Genomic DNA, 19,934 nt, shown 5'->3' on the forward strand with positions numbered 1-19,934 from the left:
GCCGCTCGATGTAGCAGAGCTTCTACTGGTGTGGGCCCTCCCTTCCGTGGTCTCTTATTCAGGACTCTCAGGACGTCCCATAGACGTGAGGCCCAATAGCACATTGTGGGAGGGTGTTTTGACACCTGGAGGCCTTGCTTCAAAAGGCCATTGTAGCGTTCAATCATGCCAACTGCTTGTGGATTGTATGGGGTATGAAACAACCATTGCATGTCCATCCTGGCAGCCCAGTGCTGCACTTCTTCCCCAGTAAAATGGGTAACACTGTCACTTTCAGTGACTTTCAGTGACCATAGAGGGTGCACAGCCGTGTAAGAGTGATCACTGTATGCCACTGATCTGCAGCCGGACACCGCCAAGCAAACATCAACCCCGTAGCAGTATCCACTGCTGTGAATGCATACATCGCATTGTGGGCCTTATGTAGGGGTCCAATGTAATCCACTTGCCAGCGAGTGAGGGCCACCCTCCCTCACATAATCTGCTGTGTCTCCCAGGGGAGCCTCCTTTTTGGGGGCTGTTTTGGCCATAGATGACACAGTCATAGCAGGCATCTGCTATCTCCTGCCATTCAAAGGCAGACCCCAGAGCCTGCTCACCTGCCACATGGTTCAGCTTCCGGTGTGCTGCAATTTCCTATGCAGCCAATTGGGCACATCAGTGGCAGGGGCCAGTTCTAACCATCGGACCCATGCTAGGGCATCTGCTTCATCATTACCTGGGGACACTAAGGGGGAGTGACCTGTGATATGCATTAGGGTCACCTCCTTTCTCTGCCCTAGGTCCTAGAGGTCCTGCCACATGGCTTGACCCTACAGTGGACAATGTCCTACCAACCAGTTTTGGAGTTTCCACGTAGGGAGCCACAATGTTAGGCCCCTGAACATCACCCAGCTATCAGTTCAAAAAATAGGGGCCCAGATTCGTGGCTGATTATCATCCACACAATCCATAGCTCAGCCCACTGGCAACTCTGATCCATCCCAGTATCAAACCAAATGGTGTCTGTTTTGGGCTACACACAAATAGCCGTCCAAATGGCTGCAGCTCCTCGGCTAGAACCATCAGTAAACCAGGCATCCTCAAGTACTGGGAGCTGTGCTTCTTTGTAGAGCGAGGGCTCCAAGTCCTCCCCGCTAGGCAGAGCACTTAGCTCAGCCTGGGCTACAAGCTCTACAGGCCCTAGGACCTGTTGTAGCTCTGTGCTCAAAGGGCTTGAACTAAGGCTGCTATGTTGTTCCAAGTAGGCATCCCATTTGGCAAGGGTGGTGGTCTATGCCACCCCCGTTTTGGGTCCCTGGGTCCACATACGGACATACCTCTGGACGGGATAGGTTGTTAGAATCAACACCCATGTCATTCCTGTGATGGCTCCTGTAGCCACTAGGGCTACATACACAGCAGCCAGCTGTTTCTCTATTAGAGAGTAGCGGACCTCCACTCCTTTCAATAATTGGGACTAAAATCCCACTGGCAACCAGAGATGCTCCTGCTGTTGCCAGAGGCCCCAACCATACCCTTCTTGGGTTACGTGAACATCAAGTTCAAATGGGCGACCACGGTCTACTACTTGCAGAGCCTGTGCCTGCTGCACTGTCCATTTTGTGGCAACAAAGACTTGCTCTATAGACTCTGTCCAATCCCATGAGACCCCCTTTCTTATCATGTTATACAAAGGCCTTGCCATTTGTGCTAAATGGGGTACAAACACGCACCAATACCCCAGCAGACCCAAGCTGCACTTGGTCGGCCGGGAAAGGCTTCTATTTTGTCAATAATCACCTCAGGTATGACCTTTGTCTTACCCGACCACACAACACCCAAAAACTTGATGGATAAACCAGGGCCTGGAAACTTTTCCTCATTCACTGCCCAGCCACGTGACTTTAGGTGGCGGAGAAGAGAGGGAGCTGCTTGCTCTAAATCTGAAAGAGAATCAGATTTTAGTAAAATATCATCAACATAGTGAAACAAGGCCACAGAGGACAGGTGATCCCACTGTGCCAAATCGTGGGCTACGAGCCCAAGGCAGATAGTGGGGTTGTGTAAGTATCCTTGCAGAAAACTTGAAAAGTCCATTGCTGCCCATCCCAAGTAAAAACAAACTGCTCTTGACACTCGGGTGTAATGTCAATGGAGAAAAAAGCATTTGTCAAGTCCACTACATACTGATACATTCCCGGGCGGACAGTCAGACGATCCATCAAATTGTGTATTGAAGGCACTGCAGTGCGCAAAGGTGGTGTCACCTTATTTAATTCCCTATTGTCCACAATCATTCGCCAGGTCCCATCTGGCTTCTTGACAGGTCATACTGGGGAGTTAAAAGGACTATTCATCAGCCTCACAATATGGGTCTTCTCCAATTCCAAAATTGTATGACCAATCTCCTCCTGTCCTCCTGGCAGGCGGTACTGTCACACTGTAACCTCATGCCAGGGCTGCAGCCACACTTGAGGAGGGTGGTGAGCATGCCCACGTGTCACCACTTTCACCACCCAGATCCTGAGACGGAACTCTCGCACTGACATCTGGAAACTGAGGCCATGTAACACATCTACTCCTAGAATATATTCCAGAATGGGAGAGACATACACCTTGTAGGTACAGTTGGGGGGAAAGCCTTCCTATACCCAATGGTAAGGAAACTGCTTTTACCGACACAATCTGTCCCCCATAGCCATCAATGCAGATTGCTGGTCCGGGGAACAGTTCTGGGTTCCCATAAACAAGACTGCAGTCTGCGCCAGTGTCAACTAGAACCAAAACCCTCTGCACATTAGAAGGGGACCAAAATATGGACAGTTCCAAGCGAGGCCTCCAGTCCCTGCTTGTTCTCTCTGACCGGGTATGTTGGCCCCACCCCTAATCAAGCTCAAAGGAGTGAGCTTCAAGTGGCAGCAGGAAGTCCTGGAGGGACACAGGTCGCACTTTCCCAGACTTGTCCTTTAGGCTTCGCCGGAATTGCTATTCTGGACGCAACTGTTTCCAAAGTTCCAACAAGAGTGCATTGCGTTGTCAGTCTATTTTTTCCCGATCAACCCCTGCTGCCATGAGATCACACCACATCTGCATGCGTGTTACTCTCTGAGGCCCAGGACCTCACCCCCTTACTTTTGATTTGGGCTTCCAGGTCTTAACTTCTCGGACCTACTGTCTTAACTTCCTTTGCTGCTGGCTTTCAACGTCCCCTAGGGTGGCCATGGCGATGGTAACTTCATGGATCTGCTGCCCCACATAGGGTTTAAGAATGGCAACCAAGGATCCAAAAGCACTTGCAGGGGCAGTATCCAAAACCAGCCAGAACCTACAGGGCCCTCTCCATGCTGGCTGGAGAGCCATCCATGTCTGCCCATCCCTCCTCGGGGGTCCAACTTCTAAAGACAGTGGCTACTGTGTACCACACACTGTATGGGGGCCACATGTCCTCCTACCCAGATTCAGACACCATTCCTACCTAGCCGGAATCCTGCTCGCCATGCCAGGCATCTGATTGGGTGGAGGGTTCGGCATCAGATGCCCACAACTTTAGGAGCCCACGGCAGCAGCAGATCACCAAAAGAAAGGTGACTCTCGCCCCAGCAAACAGGGTGGCGTGCCATCCAGTGGCTTGAGAGACCCACCAATTCACTGAGGGGTAATAGTTCTCCCAAACAGACCATGCCTGTTGTTCCCAGCACTGCTCCTCACGGGCTTCCTGTGAGGGCTTCATACATATAAACTGTTCCATTACCTTTCGGAGAGTTTCGGCCAGCACCGTACCCTGGTCGCTGTGCCGTTTGTCATGCAGGGTGTCATGTGGGGTTCCAGCTCCCGCTCTCCACATAAGAATGCAGGATATGGTGAGGCCAAAAAGGAACACCTACAGAGCCATAGATAGGGGAGTCATACCACTATATTCTCACTAATGGCTGGGTTAGAGACATAGGAAGCAGGAGCCACACGATCTGCAACCCACTGTCCCCTTTTCTGCCAAACCAACCTCACTTGCCAACTGCAATTTGCTGTGCTAACTGCAATCCACACCTCTCTGCAATCTGCAATCCACTCTTGCTAGCTTAGCCACAGCAGTTATATTAGTGACTAATGGCTAACCAGTAACAGCTGATGGCCAACTAGTCACAGGTGATGACCATCTACTACCTGAGCCAGCACCTGTCCACCTGAGGCCTGGAAACTGCTCTCTGAGACTCTGTCCCCACATGGTGAGATGGGGGGAGGGGAAATGTTCTGTAGACCTATGATTAGGTCCCAGTCTTTTAATGAGCCTTTGCTTTTGGACTGTGAATCTCACAAGTGTGTCTCAGCTTTGTCCTTCTCCCTTAGATAGAGCAGGATGGCTAGAGTGGGCTGGAGTTGGGTATTTTCCTTCCTCATGTCACTTAGAGTTTGGTAATACCCCAGAAGTTTAGGGTCTGGTTAACTAGTTTCTCCTGAGGTCAGGCTTTGTTAAGAATAGTGTTGTGTATTTCAAAATGGTTCCTTCTCCCTTCCCTTAACAGAAACCCAGGGGATATTTCTCCAATTTTTACCATGGAAAACTGGGTAGAAACAACTTGGATTTCCATTTTCTTAAAAGTTTTTTTTTTTTTAAAGATCAAAAGTGCTTAGTTTTGATTAAGTTCATTTTAACATCTTATTTTTAATTTTATTAGTATTGTTTTGTCCTAAGACAATTTTGTACATCCCTAAAAACAAAATTATTTTCTATGTTTTTTTCTAGATGCTTATTGGTTTTAGTTTTACATTTTAGTGTAATATTAATCTAAAAATGTTTGTAATATATATGAGGTAGGGGTCAGTTGTAATTTTTCTTTTCCATACATTTATTGAGTTGTTTTATTGCTATACTATTTATCAAAAATATTTTTATTCTCCTTTCAACTGATTTCAGACATTTGTTAAAAAAAAAAAAATGACCAATCACATTAGGGAGGACAAGGGACTTGGAAGCACCAGGAATCCTTCTTTCTACCTAGACAAAAATTTCACTGGTTGAATCTGTTGATGTAATTATTTCAGAATTTTGAAATCTATTGTAAGTATTGCAGCTTTCAGGAGAAAGCTTGGATGGTAAATTTTGGTCAATTTCAGCTCTAAGAACCATAGTAACTATCCATCCCCCATCACTAGTCAATGACAGGCAGGTGTGTAGTTGTTGTTAGAGCATCTTGCTTGCAGGTTATGGGAAACAGAGTAGGCAATAAGGACCCTTTACTCTAAATATTGGGTTTGCTGGTTTTTATTCTGATTGTAGGGGTGCACAGATAGAAATAAGCTGCCATTGTTGCAACCCCCATCGACCAAAGTGACTTCCAAGAGACTTTAAGAGCTAGAAACGTCACTCTCCTTCATTATTTTCTTTTTCCTCTTTTGGTGTTAGACATTTAAGAAATGGGGTATTCAAAAGAAACTGTATATTTGGGGAAATTGTAAAGTTACAGTGAATGCCTGGCAAATGACATAGGCTCAGAAAAGACTTGAGAAGACCTCAGGTTGACACCTTAGGCTAATCCTTGGACCAGGACAGTCTATGAAAATTAAAGACAAAGAAGCCAACAAACCAAAATAGCAAGCCCTAGGAAAGGGGAAAAATTTGATTTCCAGAGTTATCACGTTAGAGTCAAATATCTAGTTTTCAACAAAAATTCACAAGACATACAAACAAACGGGAATCTATAACTCATTCAAAAGCCAGCATTCCTATGAAGTATACATGGAATATTTTCCAGTATATGCCACAAATTAAGTCTCAATAGATTTAAAAAGATATATGTCTTCCATGACCACAACAGGATGAAAGGAGAAGTCAATAACAGAAGGAATAGTGAAAACTCACAAATTTGTGGAAATTAAACAAAATAATTTTAAGCAACTCGTGGCTAAAAGAAGAAATCACAAAGGAAAATAAAAATACTTAGAAAAGATGAATATAAAAGAAAGTACAAAATAACAAAATTTATGTAATGCAGTGAAAGTAGCACAAAGAGGGTAAACTTTTGTTAAAGTTTACATTAAAAAAGAGGATCTCAAACTAATAACCTTACTTTACTACTAGAGGAAATAGAAAAATAAACCAAACATAAAGCTAGCAGAAGGAAAGAAATAATGATGCAAACATGAGATACATAAAATAGAGAATAGAAAAACAGTAGAGAAAATCAATAAAATAAAAAATTTATTCTTTCAAAATACTAATAAAATCACAAATGTTTCCTAGATTGGCTTAGAAAAAAGAAGACTCCAATTATTAAAATCAAAAATAAAGGTGAGCTATGTTGATAGCAATCTATTTTCACTTGATCATTGCTTAACTTTGAACACCTTCTAAAATAACTTCATATACTCATGCATAAGGAACATCATAACCACTAACCAAAATCTACAAGAGATATACAAGAAATAAATAGAAAGGAATCTAAACACAACACTAAAGTAAGTGATCAACATACAAGAGAATAAAGCACGAGAATAAAAAAGAAACAGAAGAAATATAAAAACAATCATAAAACAATAAAATAGGAATAACTATCAGTAATTACTTTAAATGTAAATGGATTAAATGCTCCAATCAAAAGTTGAATAGATAAAGATGTAGCACATACAAGGTCTGATCAAACAATATAGTGAATGTTTAAATTTTAAAAATGTATTACAGTAAAAGACAAATTGCCATTAATCCCCCTTAAAATCCTCATCCTTGCTACAAACACACTTATCCCATCATTTTTGCTACTTTCTGAAGCAGTTCTCAAAGTCCTCTTTTGGGAGTGTGTTTAGTTGCGCTGTCATGGCTGCCTGGACATCCTGAATCATTTTGACATTGGGGAAGAACCAGAAGTCACATGGCGCCAGATCTGGTGAATAAGGTGAATGAGGGCACACTGTAATGTTTTTATTTGACAGAAATTGCCATACCAGAAGTGATATGTGACACGGAGCATTGTCATGATGGAGGATGATTTACAGCACACATTAAAATATACATTCTCTCAACAGTAGCTCTCACCTGACTCACTGCACCAAACAAGTTGAAAATTGTCACACACTGTTCCTAAGGTTTGACACACCCCTTCCTGTATTGAAGATCCCTGCCTTTCCATTGTATGGCACTCAGCAGCAACATTGATTGTATTTTGTGATCACAATGGAAAGGCTCTGTATTACATATCGCTTCTAGTATGGCAATTTCTCTCAAACAGAAATATTATGGTGTGTCCTCATCCACCTTATTCACTGGATCTGGCATGGTGCGACTTCTGGCTCTTCTTCAAAGTCAAAATGACCATGAAGGGTAAACATTTTGAATGGCTTCAGGACAGTGCAACTGAAGACATTCACAAAAGAGGACTTCCAGAACTGCTTCAGAAAGTGGCAAGAATGATCAGATAATTGTGTTCGAAGAGAGGGTGAGTATTTTGAGCGGGATTGATGGCATTGTGTCTTTTACTGTTATACAGACACATCTATATATATATATATATATATATATATATCTTTAATTTAAACATTCACTATATTTTGATATCACACCTCATATATACAATGGAATATTACTTGTCCATAAAATATAGTGAAATCTTACCACCTGTGACAACATGGATGAACCTACAAGGTATTAGGTTAAATAATATCAAACAAAGACTAATACCGTATAATTTCACTTGTATGCGAAATCTAAAAAACAAAATAAACAAACAAAACAGAAACAAAGTCATAGATACAAACTGATAGTTGCCAGATGGAAATTTGGGGTGCTTGGTGAAAAAGGTGAAAGGATTAAGAAGTACAAATTGGCAGTTACAAAATTGTCACAGAGATGTAAAGTACAGCTTAGGGAATATAGTCAATAATATTGTAATAACTACATATGGTATCAGGTGGGTGCAAGACTTATTGGGAGATCAATAAGTTATATAAATGTCTAAACACTATGCTGTACACCAGAAACTAATAAGACATTTAACATCAACTGTAATTGAAAAATAAAAATAATAATAATAATAATAGAAGTGAGAACATACTAGCATTTTAATAGAAATAAAAATAATTCAAAGAGAATACTAAGAACAAACGGATAGCCTTTATAAAATGGGCAAATTCCTGGAAACACAAAACCTACTAAGACTGAATCATGAAGAAATAGAAATTTTGAATAGTCTTAACACTAGTAATAATACTGAATCAGTAATCGTAACCTCCCAATGAAGAAAGTTGTGGACCTGATAGTTTTATCAGTGAATTTTACTAAACATTTAAAGAAGGAAGTATAATAGTTCTTCTCAAACTCTTTTTAAAAATTGAAGATCAAAAAACTCATCACTCATCATTTAAGGCCCACATTACGTTGATACCAAAACCAGAATATAACAACACAAGAGAATATAACTACAGATTAGTATTCCTTATGAATATTGATGCAAAAATCCTCAAAAAAATAATAGCAAACCAAAGTCAGTAGCATATTAAAATGGTTATACATAATGACCAAATGGGATTTACTTCTGAAATGCAAGGATGATCCAACATATGAAATTCAATCAATGCAATACACCATGTTAAACAGAATGGAGAAAACATACACAAGCGCGCGCACACATTCACATGCACTTACGATCATCCTGATGCAGAAAAAAACACTTAACAAATTTAATACCCTTTAATGACAAAATTCAAAACCTTTAAACACTGAGCAAGCTAGATAAAAGAAAACTGCCTCCGTATAATAATAGCCATATATAGAAAGCCCTCAGGTAAAACTATACTCAAAAGTGAAGGACATAAGCTTATTTTGTAAAATTAGGAACAAGGCAAGGATGCCTAGTTTCACCATCTCTTTTAAATAAAGTACTGGACGTCCTAGCTAGACAAATTCAGCAAGGAAAAAATATATAATAGAAGGTATTGATTTTAGCTTAAGAGAGCAGAGTAGATAAGTACTATCCTTCATCCTCTCATGACCACCTCAAAATTACAACTACAGAACAACCAACATTGACAATCGTTTGAAGTCTATCTGAACAGAAGTCCTACAACTAAGGTCATATAGAAGCCGCCTATAGACTAGTTAGCCTGGGCAGAGACACAGAACATGCTGTTCCCACACCAATGTGTGGTGGTTAAAAATTAAGAGAGATATCTCAGCTGTGGAGTTCCCCTTTGAGGAGAGAGGGGTCCCAGCCCCACACCAGGCTTCCCAGTACAAGCCTCCAGTGTGGGGAAGAGAAGTCCCCACAACTTCTGGCTGTGAAAACCTGCAAATATTGTGGCTCAGTGAGACAGAGGGCTTGTACTGGCAACCCTGGCAGGGCCCAGGAGTTCCTTTTAAAGGGCCCATGCATAGACTTACTCACTGATGGACTCAATTGCTCTGAGCTCTAGTGCTGCAGGAGCAGCTTGACAGGGAAATATAGGAAGGAACTGAATTTTCTGGCTTCAGGGTGAGAGCTGGAGGGGCAGATTTCACCCAGAGAGAAATGCTGGTAGAATCCATTGTTTCTTTGTCGAGCCCTCCCCCGACCAGTGTGTATATGCAGGCAGTTGCCATATCTGAGTCTCTATCAATCTAGCCAACACCATTCACCCTGCCCTGATGATTCCCTGAAACTCCACTCCACCCAACTTGTAGGCCCACCCAAGCCACGTCTAGTGCCTTTTCCATACAAATGGCCTGACTTGACTCATGCTGCTGACTGTATTAAAATCTCTCAAAGGTTCACAAATCTCAAACAACCAGCATCTGACGTCAGTATGCCCCACACCTTGGAAAGCAGCCCCAAGCTTGGCATTAGTGGCAGCTGACCTTGGTTCATGGCTTGGCATCTCAAGACATCTACAAGCCCAGTAAGGGTGTTGGCCATCTGCAGATTGCTTTGTGGCTTATGCCAGGTGGACCCTGGCAGGGCACAGGCTGCAGCTGAACGTGGTTTATAGCACAGCCCTTCCCAGAAGTCCCTGGGGCCAACACACCCATTCGCCAGCTTTGAACCAAGTACCACCCAGCCACCTTCAAGGGCTAGACACCCAAAGGGCAGACTTGGCAGACACCAGAGCCCTGCTAAAGAGAATTTTGCTTTGCAGGGTCAGCCCCTGCACAGCAGCTCCTCCACTGTAGTCACAGCCAGTCCTCACAATCAATCAACCTGAGGGTCAATCCCTCCCATTGATGTACAAATAGCAATAAGGAAGCAAATTACAACAAAAGGGCAAACACAAACCACACAAGGGACAACACTGAAGCACCTGGCTCAGGTGACCAGGGGAAAATAGCAGCCATAAGACTGTCAGCTGCTGTCTCAACAGAAACTTTGCAGGCCAGTAGGAATTGACACAAAATGTTCAAAGTAATGAAAGTAAAGACTTAAAACCAAAATTACTCTACCCAGCAAAGCTATCATTTAGGATGGAAGGACAGATAAAGAGATTCCCAGACATGAAAAAGCTAAAGGAGTTCATCCTCACCAAACCAGTATTACAAGAAATGTTAGAGGGACATCTTTAAGAAGAAGCAAAAAACAAAAGATAAAAAATATGAATAACAAAATGGCAATACCTACATATCTATCAACAATTACTTTGAATATAAATAGATTAAATGCTCCAATGAAAAATAAGGTGGCTAAACAGATAAGAAAATAAGACCCTTACCTATGTTGCCTATAAGAGACTAACCTCAGATCTAAAGACACACACAAACTTAAAGTAAACAGATGGAAAAATATATTTCATGAAAATGGAAACAAAAACAAAGCAAAAACAAAAAGCTAGAGTAGCAATACTTATAGCAGACAAAATACACTTTAAAACAACGATTATAACAAGAGACAAAGAAGGACCCAGTAATCCCAATTCTGGCTATTTATCCAAAGAAACCCAAAATAGTATATGTGCATCCATATGTTCACTGCAGAATTATTTAAAATAGCAGAGATTAAGCCAACCTGGGTGTCCCTGAATGGATGAATGGATAACAAATAGGTGGTACATATGTACAATGGAATATTATTCAGACATAAAAATAATGAAATCTTGCCATCTGCAACAACATGGATGGACTTAGTGGGTATTGTGCTGAGTGGAGTAAGTCAGACAGAGAAAGGCACATGTCATATAATTTCACTTATATGTGGAATCTAAAGAACAAGATAAACAAATCATTAAAACAGAAGTAGGCTGACAGGTACAGAGAACATTCCGATGGTTGCTGGACTGGGGAGAGAGGTTTTGGGAAAATGGGTGGAGAAGATTAAGAAGTACAAATGAGTAGTTACAAAATATTCATTAAGATGTAAAATATAGCATAAGGAATATAGTCAATAATATTGTAATAATTATGTATGGTGCTAGATGGGTACTAGACTTATCAGGGTGATCACTTTGTAAGTTATATAAAAATCTAATCACTGTGTCATATACCTAAAACTAATATACTACTGTGTGTCAACTATAATGGAAAATAAAAAAAAAAAAAGTTTTAAAAATGAGAAATAGACTGTATCAAATTATAAACGAAGAAGTCAAATTATCTTTGTTCACAGATGACATGATCTTGTATGTAAAAAGCCTAAAGATTACACACATACACACACACACACACACACACACACACTCATTAGAACTAAAAGTAGTTTTCAGCAGATTAGTAGATACAAAGTGAGCACAGTTTCATTACTATACACTAACAATTAACAATCTAAAAAGAAAATTAAGAAAACAACTCCATTAATAACATCAAAAAGAACAAGATTCTTAGCAATTAACTAACCAAGAAGGTGAAAGACGTACACTAAAAAGTACAAAATATTACTGAAAGTAATTAAAGACATATATAAATGAAAAGGCATCCCTTGTTCATGGATTGGAAGGCTTAATATTGCTAAGATGCCAATAGTATCCAAATTTACAAATTCAGTGATATCTCCATCAAAATCCCAATGTGATTTTTTTACAGATATAAGAAAATCCATCCTAAAATTTAGGTGTAATCTCAAGGAACTCTAATTAACCAAATTGTTCTTGAAAAAGAACAAATCTGATTTCCATGCACTTTCTGATCTCAAAATTTGGCAAAAGCTACAGTAATCAAAACAGAGTGGTACTGACATAAAGATAAACATATGGATCAATGGAGTAGAATATAGAGCCCTGAAATAAAACCTCACACATGGTCAAGTGATTTTCAACAAGGGTGCCAAAACACAAATGGTATTAGAAAAACTAGATATACATCTGCAAAAGAATAAATTTGGACACTTACCTAACACCACATGTAAAAATTAATTTGAAAAGGATTAAATACATACATGTAAGAGCTAACACTAGAAGCTCTTAAAAGAAAATATAAGATAATATATTAATAGCATTGAAATTGACAATGATTTCTTGGATATAGCACCAAAGTATAGCCAACAAAAGAGAAATAGACAAACTAGATTTCATAAAAATTAAGAACATTTATGAATCAAAGGAAACAACAGAAAAAAGCCAACCCATAGGTTAGAAGAAAATATTTGCAAATCACACATCTGATAATGGATTAAGCAAAAAGGTAATAGAGAATTACCATTTTATCCAGTAATTCTACTTCTGGGATCATAAACAAAAGAATTAAAAACAGTGACTCAGATATTTTTATGCATATGTTCATAGCAGCATTATTCACAAGGGCCAAAAGGTGGAAACAACCTAAATGTTCATTGTTGGGTGGATGAATAAACAAGTTAAACAAAGTGCAGTATATACATATAATGACATATTATTCAGTCTTATAAAGGAATGAAATTCTAGTCCATGAGGATGGAACTTGGATACAATATACAAAGTGAAATAAGCCTGATACAAAAAGACAAATATTGTGATTCTATTTATATGAGTCAATACATAGAGATAGGAAGTAGAACAGTGGTTACCAGGGCCTGAGAGGAGGTGGGCACAGGAGTTATTGTTAAATGGGTACAGAGTTTCAGTATGCAATAATGGAAGTTCTGGAGATGGATAGCAATGGTAGGTACACAACAATGGGAATGTACTCTGTGTCACTTAAAGGTACACTATGCACTTAAATAGGGTTAAAATGGTAAATTTTATGTTATGTATAATTTACCACAATTAAAAAACAGCAATTGACCATGTAAGTTTGGTTTTGTTTCTGGAGTCTTTAAAATGTTCCATTGATTCATGTGCTTATAATTACCACAATATCACTATTGTAGTCTAATATTAAGTTCTGAAATCAGGAAGTATAAACACTCCAACTTTGATCTTATTCAACATTGTTTTGGCTAATACTAAGTCCTTTGTATTTCCATGTAAATTTTAGAATCAACTTGGCAATGTCTATAGAAACATTTTTGGGTTTTAACTGAAATTGGATTATTTGGGAAAATGTGAAAACTTAGCAATATTTAGTGTTTAATTCATGATTGTGCTATATTTCTACATTTATTTGTTTACTTATCTTGATTTTCTTCATCACAGTTTTGTAGTTTTCAAGGTAGAAGCTTTATATACATTTTATTAAATTTATTCTGAAGAGATACCTTTGATATATTGTGAATTGCATTTTTATTTTGTTTGTTACAAATTATAGACATACAAATAACTTTGGACTTGGCCATTATTTCCAGCAACATTGCTAAATTTACATGTCATTCTATTTTTATTTTTATTTTATTCCTTAGGCTTTTTTATGTACATCATTATGACATCTAAAATAATGTGGGGAGCCATGATTTCTTGTTTATTCTGAAGCCTTGCAGACTGGCTCAGTTTTAGTTCCTGAGGCATTGTCTCTGCCTGCAATTGGAGGGTGCTTGCAAGCTGCTAAGGAATGAGGTGGGAACGGCCAGTTCCCGGACACAGATCACTGATGATTACCAGGGTAATTGGTGGGCTTTGTCATTGAGATAATGACTTTGGGAAAGTTTCAGTGAGTCTGTAGTTCATATGTAAAAGTTGAAAATTTTACTTTCAATGAGGTAATGCACACTCGTGATTGTTAAGCTGCACGTACATAGGTGGTTTAAATTGGTAAAGGAAAGTAAACTCTGCGCTTCAGGATCACTGAAGACCGGCCGCATCATCATTTTGTGTGAGTGTCTTTTTTCATTCCCACTCCTCCATTCAGGTACTGTTCGATTTGTGGCGGCTGGCCCACCACAAAATAATACCATTTTAACTCCTTCCAATTATTATGCTGTTTATTTCCATTTCCTGACTTGCGTACGACCAAAACAATATTGAGTAGAAATGAGGCAATTGATGATCCTTGACTTGCTTTCAAACTCAGAGACTATATTTAATATTAAATAAAACATTAGTAACTCACAGAAGTTCCATCTCATTTATACTTTGCAGAAAGTATTTCTTATAAATGTGTGTCAAATTTTGCCAATTTTTTTTTTCATTTGCTGACATTGTCATAGGATATTTCTCCTCAATTCTGTTTGAATTCTTTCTAGCACTCTTTTCAAACGAGAGATTAAGTCTATGTATTAGGTATTTTGACCACAAACTTAAAAAAAAATATATTTCAATGTTGAAATAATGAATTCTACAAATTACAAAATCGTGTTGATCTGTGTAATATTTGATTCCAGAGAGTTACATGAAACATATTTCTTCAGTAAAATAAATGAAAGAAAGAAAAGGAAGGAAGGAAGGAAGGAAGGAAGGAAGGAAGGAAGGAAGGAAGGAAGGAAAGAAGGAAAGGCACTATTCTTTCCTTAATTGAAAGAAATAAAGAGCAACCCCATGGGAACAATGTAATCAGCCTTAACAGCAAGACTGGTGATTCAGGATGATTTAAATGGTCTGTGACATAAGAATACTGCAAAATGTCCATTATCTTTAGTTAGCAAGGACATATTGATGTAAGACCTATGTGACTCCCATAGGATATTAGTGAGAAGTGAGGTGGAAACTTCAGCATTATTCACCATCAACAAAACACTTCAAGATAAACATAGGGGTGCATATATTTTTTGGAATTAGTGTTTTGGATTTCTCTGGATAGATACCTAAGACTGGAATTGCTGGGTCATAAAGAAGAATGAAATCTTACAATTTGCAACCATATGGATGGACCTGGAGAACATTATGCTAAGTGAAATAAATCAGACAAAGAAAGACAAATACAGTATGATTTCACTTATATGTGGAATCTAAAGAATAGAATAAATAAAAAAGCTAATCAGAAACAGTCTCAGAGATATAGAGAAAAAAACTGAGGGTTGCCAGATGGGAGGGGGGTGGGAATGAGGGAGAGGATGAAGGGATTAAAAAGCACAGTCGGTAACCACAAGATTGTCAAGGGGAAAAGAAAGACAGTTTGGGGAATGTAATTAATAATGTTGTAAAGATTTTGTAGGGTATCCAAAGGACACTCGTCTTAATAGGGAGACCACTTCATGGATGGTGTAGATGCCTGACCACAGCAGTGCAGGATGTGGAGTACAGCATAGGGAATAGGGTCTATGGAATTTTAACAACTATATATGATGTCAGACGGGTAGTAGATTGGGGGAGGGGAGTTATCACTTTGTGAGGGGTGTAAATATCTAACTAGTACATTGTTTTGTACACCTGAAACTAATTTAAAAAACAAACAAACAAACAAATACTCCAAGGTAGGCCTGTTAATAAGCTACAAATGAAATCTTCCTGTTGGGGATTTTTTCAAAATGGCGGCGTGAGGTGAGCCTCTGGACATCTCCCCTGGAATTTACAACAGATTGAAAAACTAAAACTCCTGAAAGGAATCCCTGGAGACCAGACAGGCAAGACAAAGAGGCTCACTACTCAAAGGACTCCCTGGAGAGCAGACAGGCAAGACGAAGAGGCTCACTACTGAATTCACCTAAAGGTGGGCATAAAGCAGGGGAAGAGGGAAGGGAGAAGTACAAAGATGAAGCCAAGAGGGTTCAGGATGCAGAACTAGCTCAGTGCTCCGACGCTGCATCCCGGAAATACCGCAACTGTGGGAGAGGGAAGAACTCAGACTGCTAGAGCTCCATTTATGGCCCACAAGACTGAGAGGACAGCATATAACACAGCTGAACCCAACGCTCATGGCAGAGACCTCGGAGCAAAGACTGAAGGAAGAAGGCTGAAAATGGTAGTTTAAGCCCTCACTGCTGAGCAAAGAAGAGAAACCTTAGGCACTGAGCCTAGCCACCCCCTCTCTATCCTCCAGAGCTCGCCCCACCCCCACCTGCCCAGTGATAGAAGTGGAACAGTAGCAGTGTCAGATCAAAAGAACAGAATATTTGCAGTTCTGAGAACTATGATCTGCAGACACAGATTTGCAGCCCAACTAGTTCTGGCAAAGGGGAGGGAACTGTGGAAGCAGGACCAGCTGTTGTGGTGGTCGCCGCCATTGCTCTGGGCCACCTTTCACAACTCACCCCGTCCCTGTCTGCACCTTTTCTGGAGGATCCCTGCAGGAGTAAAAAGAACTGCTGAAACACACGGGCTCTGAATCTGGTGCAGGAAAAGCTTTGGAACTTCAAAAGCTCTCTGCATCCCCACAGGGACACAGTGCCCTATTACCCAGGCAAACTATTAACAGAGGAGAAGCCTGCCTTCCAGGGAATTCCCCCTATTGTGTGAGAAGCTGGAATAGTGCAGAGAAAACACAACACAACAGTGTGAGAGAGAACAAAAAGCTGTAGTTTGAGAGAAAATAAAACATTCTACCAACACGTACTGGAAAACAACAGATAGATCTCTTCCTATCAACCTGTTGCAGAACCCACTCCTGTAGATGTCTAGGAAGAGAAATAATAAATCACTAATTGCCATGAATAACAAAGGCAACAAGAAAGCTCAGAAAGAAAGTGAAAAGTCTCCAGAAAAGGAACTTAAAGATATGGAAATGTGTGACTTAAATGACAGAGAATTCAAGACTGCAGTTCTGAAAAAACTCAACGAGTTACAAGAAAACACAGAAAGGCAGTTTAATGAACTCCAAAACACAATCAAAGAACAACATGAGCATTTTACCAAAGAGATTGAAATTTTAAAAAAGAACCAAATAGAATTTCTGGAGATTAAGAACTCAATAGAAGAAATTAAGAATGAAATAGCCAGCTTAGGAAGTAGAGGAAATTGAATCAATCATCCCAAACCTTCCCAAAAGCAAAAGTCTGGGACCAGATGGCTTCACTAGTGAATTCTACCAAACCTTCAAAGAGGATTTAATACCAATCTTGCTCAAACTCTTCCAAAAAATTGAAGAAGAGACAATACTCCCTAACTCATTTTATGAGGCCAACATTACCCTGATACCAAAACCTGGTAAGGACAACACAAAAAAAGAGAACTACAGAACAATATATCTGATGAATACAGACACAAAAATCCTAATCAAAATTCTAGCAAATCGAATGCAACAATGCATTAAAAACATTATTCATCACGACCAAGTGGGGTTCATACCAGAGGAACAAGGATGGTTCAACATGCGCAAATCCATTAAGGTGATACATCACATACACAAAATAAAGGACAAAAATCATATGATTATATCAATTGATGCAGAAAAAGCATTAGACAAAATACAACATCCATTTATGATTAAAACACTTAATAAAATAGGTATAGAAGAAAAATTCCTTAATATAATAAAGGCCATATATGACAAACCCTCAGCTAATCTCATAATTAATGGTGAAAAACTGAAGCCCTTTGTTCTATGTTCAGGAACACCACAGGGCTGTCCCCATCACCTCTGCTTTTCAACATAGTGTTGGAAGTCCTAGCCAGAGACATCAGGCAAGAGAAAGAAACAAAAAGTATCCAAATTGAGAATGAAGAAGTTAAATTGTCACTCTTTGCAGATGACATGATGCTATATATAGAAAACCTTCAAGATTCCACCAAAAAGCTATTAGAAACAATCAACGAATACAGTAAAGTTGCTGGCTACAAAATCAACGTACAAAAGTCCATTGCATTCCTATATACTAACAATGAAATCTCAGAAAAATAATAATAATAATAAAAAAACAATTCCTTTTGCAATTGCAGCAAAAGGAATAAAATACCTAGGAATAAACTTAACCAAGGATGTGAAGGATCTATACACTGAAATCTAGAAGACATTTTTGAAAGAAATTGAAGAAGACACAAAAAAATGGAAAGACATTCCGTGCCCATGGATTGGAAGAATCAGCATAGTTAAAATGGCCATATACCCAAAGCAATATACAGTTTTAATACAATCCCCATCAAAATCCCAATGGCATTTTTTAAAGAAATGGAACAAAAAATCATCAGATTTGTTTGGAACCACAAAAGACCCCGAATAGTCAAAGCAATCTAAAGAAAAAAGAACAATGCTGAAGGTATCACACTCCCTGACTTTAGCTTGTACTACAGGGCCACAATAATCAAACAGCATGGTATTGGCAGAAAAAACGGACATGTAGACCAATGGAATAGAATTGAGAACCCAGAAATAAAACCACATAAATATGGATAGATAGTTTTTGACAAAGATGCAAAAAACATACAATGGAGAAAAGACAGCCTCTTCAATAAATGGTGCTGGCAGAATTGGAAAGCCACGTGCAAAAGAATGAAACTGGACTGCTACTGTCACCATGTACCAAAATTAATTCAAAATTGATAAAAGACTTAAGCATAAGACCTGAAACAATAAACTGCATAGAAGAAAACATAGGTACTAAACTTATGGACCTTGGGTTCAAAGAGCGTTTTATGAATTTGACTCCAAAGGCAAGGGAAGTAAAAGCTAAAATAAATGAATGGAACTACATCAAACTTAAAAGCTTCTGCACAGCAAAAGAAACCATCGACAAAATAAAAAGGCAACCAACTGAATGGGAGATTTTTGCAAACAGTGCCTCCGATAAGGAGCTAATATCCAAAATATATAAGGAACTCATGCAACTCAACAACAAGAAAACAACAAACAACCCAATTGAAAAATGGGCAGAGGACCTGAAGAGACATTTCTCCAAAGAGGACATACAAATGGCAAATAGAGATATGCAAAAATGCTCAACATCACTAATCATCAGAGAAATGCAAATAAAAACCACAATGAGATATCACCTCACCCCAGTCAGAATGGCTATCATCAACAAGACAAATAATAACAAGTGTTGGAGAGGCTGTGGAGAAAAAGGAACCCTCATACACCGTTGGTGGGAATGTAGACTGGTGCAGCCGTTATGGAAGGCAGTGTGGAGGTTCCTCCAAAAATTACAAATAGAATTACCATATGACCCATCAATCGCTCTCCTGGGTATCTACCCAAAAAATCTGAAAATATTTATCCATAAAGACACGTGTGCTCCAACGTTCATTGCAGCTTTATTTACAGTGGCCAAGACATGGAAACAACAAAAATGTCCTTCGACAGATGAATGGATAAAGAAGTTGTGGTATATATACACAATGGAATACTATTCAGCAGTAAGAAAAGATGAAATAGGACCATTTGTGACAACATGGATAGATCTTGAGATTATAATGCTAAGCGAAATATGTCAGACAGAAAAAGCAGAGAACCATATGATTTCACTGATATGTGGTATATAAACCAAAAACAACAAAAGAACAAGACAAACAAATGAGAAACAAAAACTCATAGACACAGACAATAATTTAGTGGTTACCAGAGGGTAAGGGGGGAGGTGGGTGGTAGATGAGGGATGAAATATATGGTGATGGAAGTAGAACTGACTCTGGGTGGTGAACACACAATGGGATTTATAGATGATGTAATACATAATTGTACACCTGAAATCTATGTAACTTTACTAACAATTATCACCCCAATAAACTTTAATTTAAAAAAAAAAGAAAGAAATCTTCCTGCTAAATAGCTATGAATGTCTGGTGAATCCATGCAACCAACTGTTTGATACTTCTTATAATTTTCTTCTGAATCACATATGGCAACACTG

The 19,934-nt window shown here is 39.2% G+C and overlaps 1 protein-coding gene across 2 annotated transcripts in view; it reads right to left on the bottom strand.

Moving 5' to 3' along the window:
- SNTG1 (syntrophin gamma 1) overlaps window positions 1–19,934 on the bottom strand; it is a 468,529-nt gene that overhangs the window by 423,377 nt on the left and 25,218 nt on the right. The gene's annotated exons all lie outside the window — the stretch shown is intronic.

Source organism: Rhinolophus ferrumequinum, chromosome 14 (genome assembly GCF_004115265.2).
Source record: "Rhinolophus ferrumequinum isolate MPI-CBG mRhiFer1 chromosome 14, mRhiFer1_v1.p, whole genome shotgun sequence".
NCBI lineage: Eukaryota > Metazoa > Chordata > Mammalia > Chiroptera > Rhinolophidae > Rhinolophus > Rhinolophus ferrumequinum.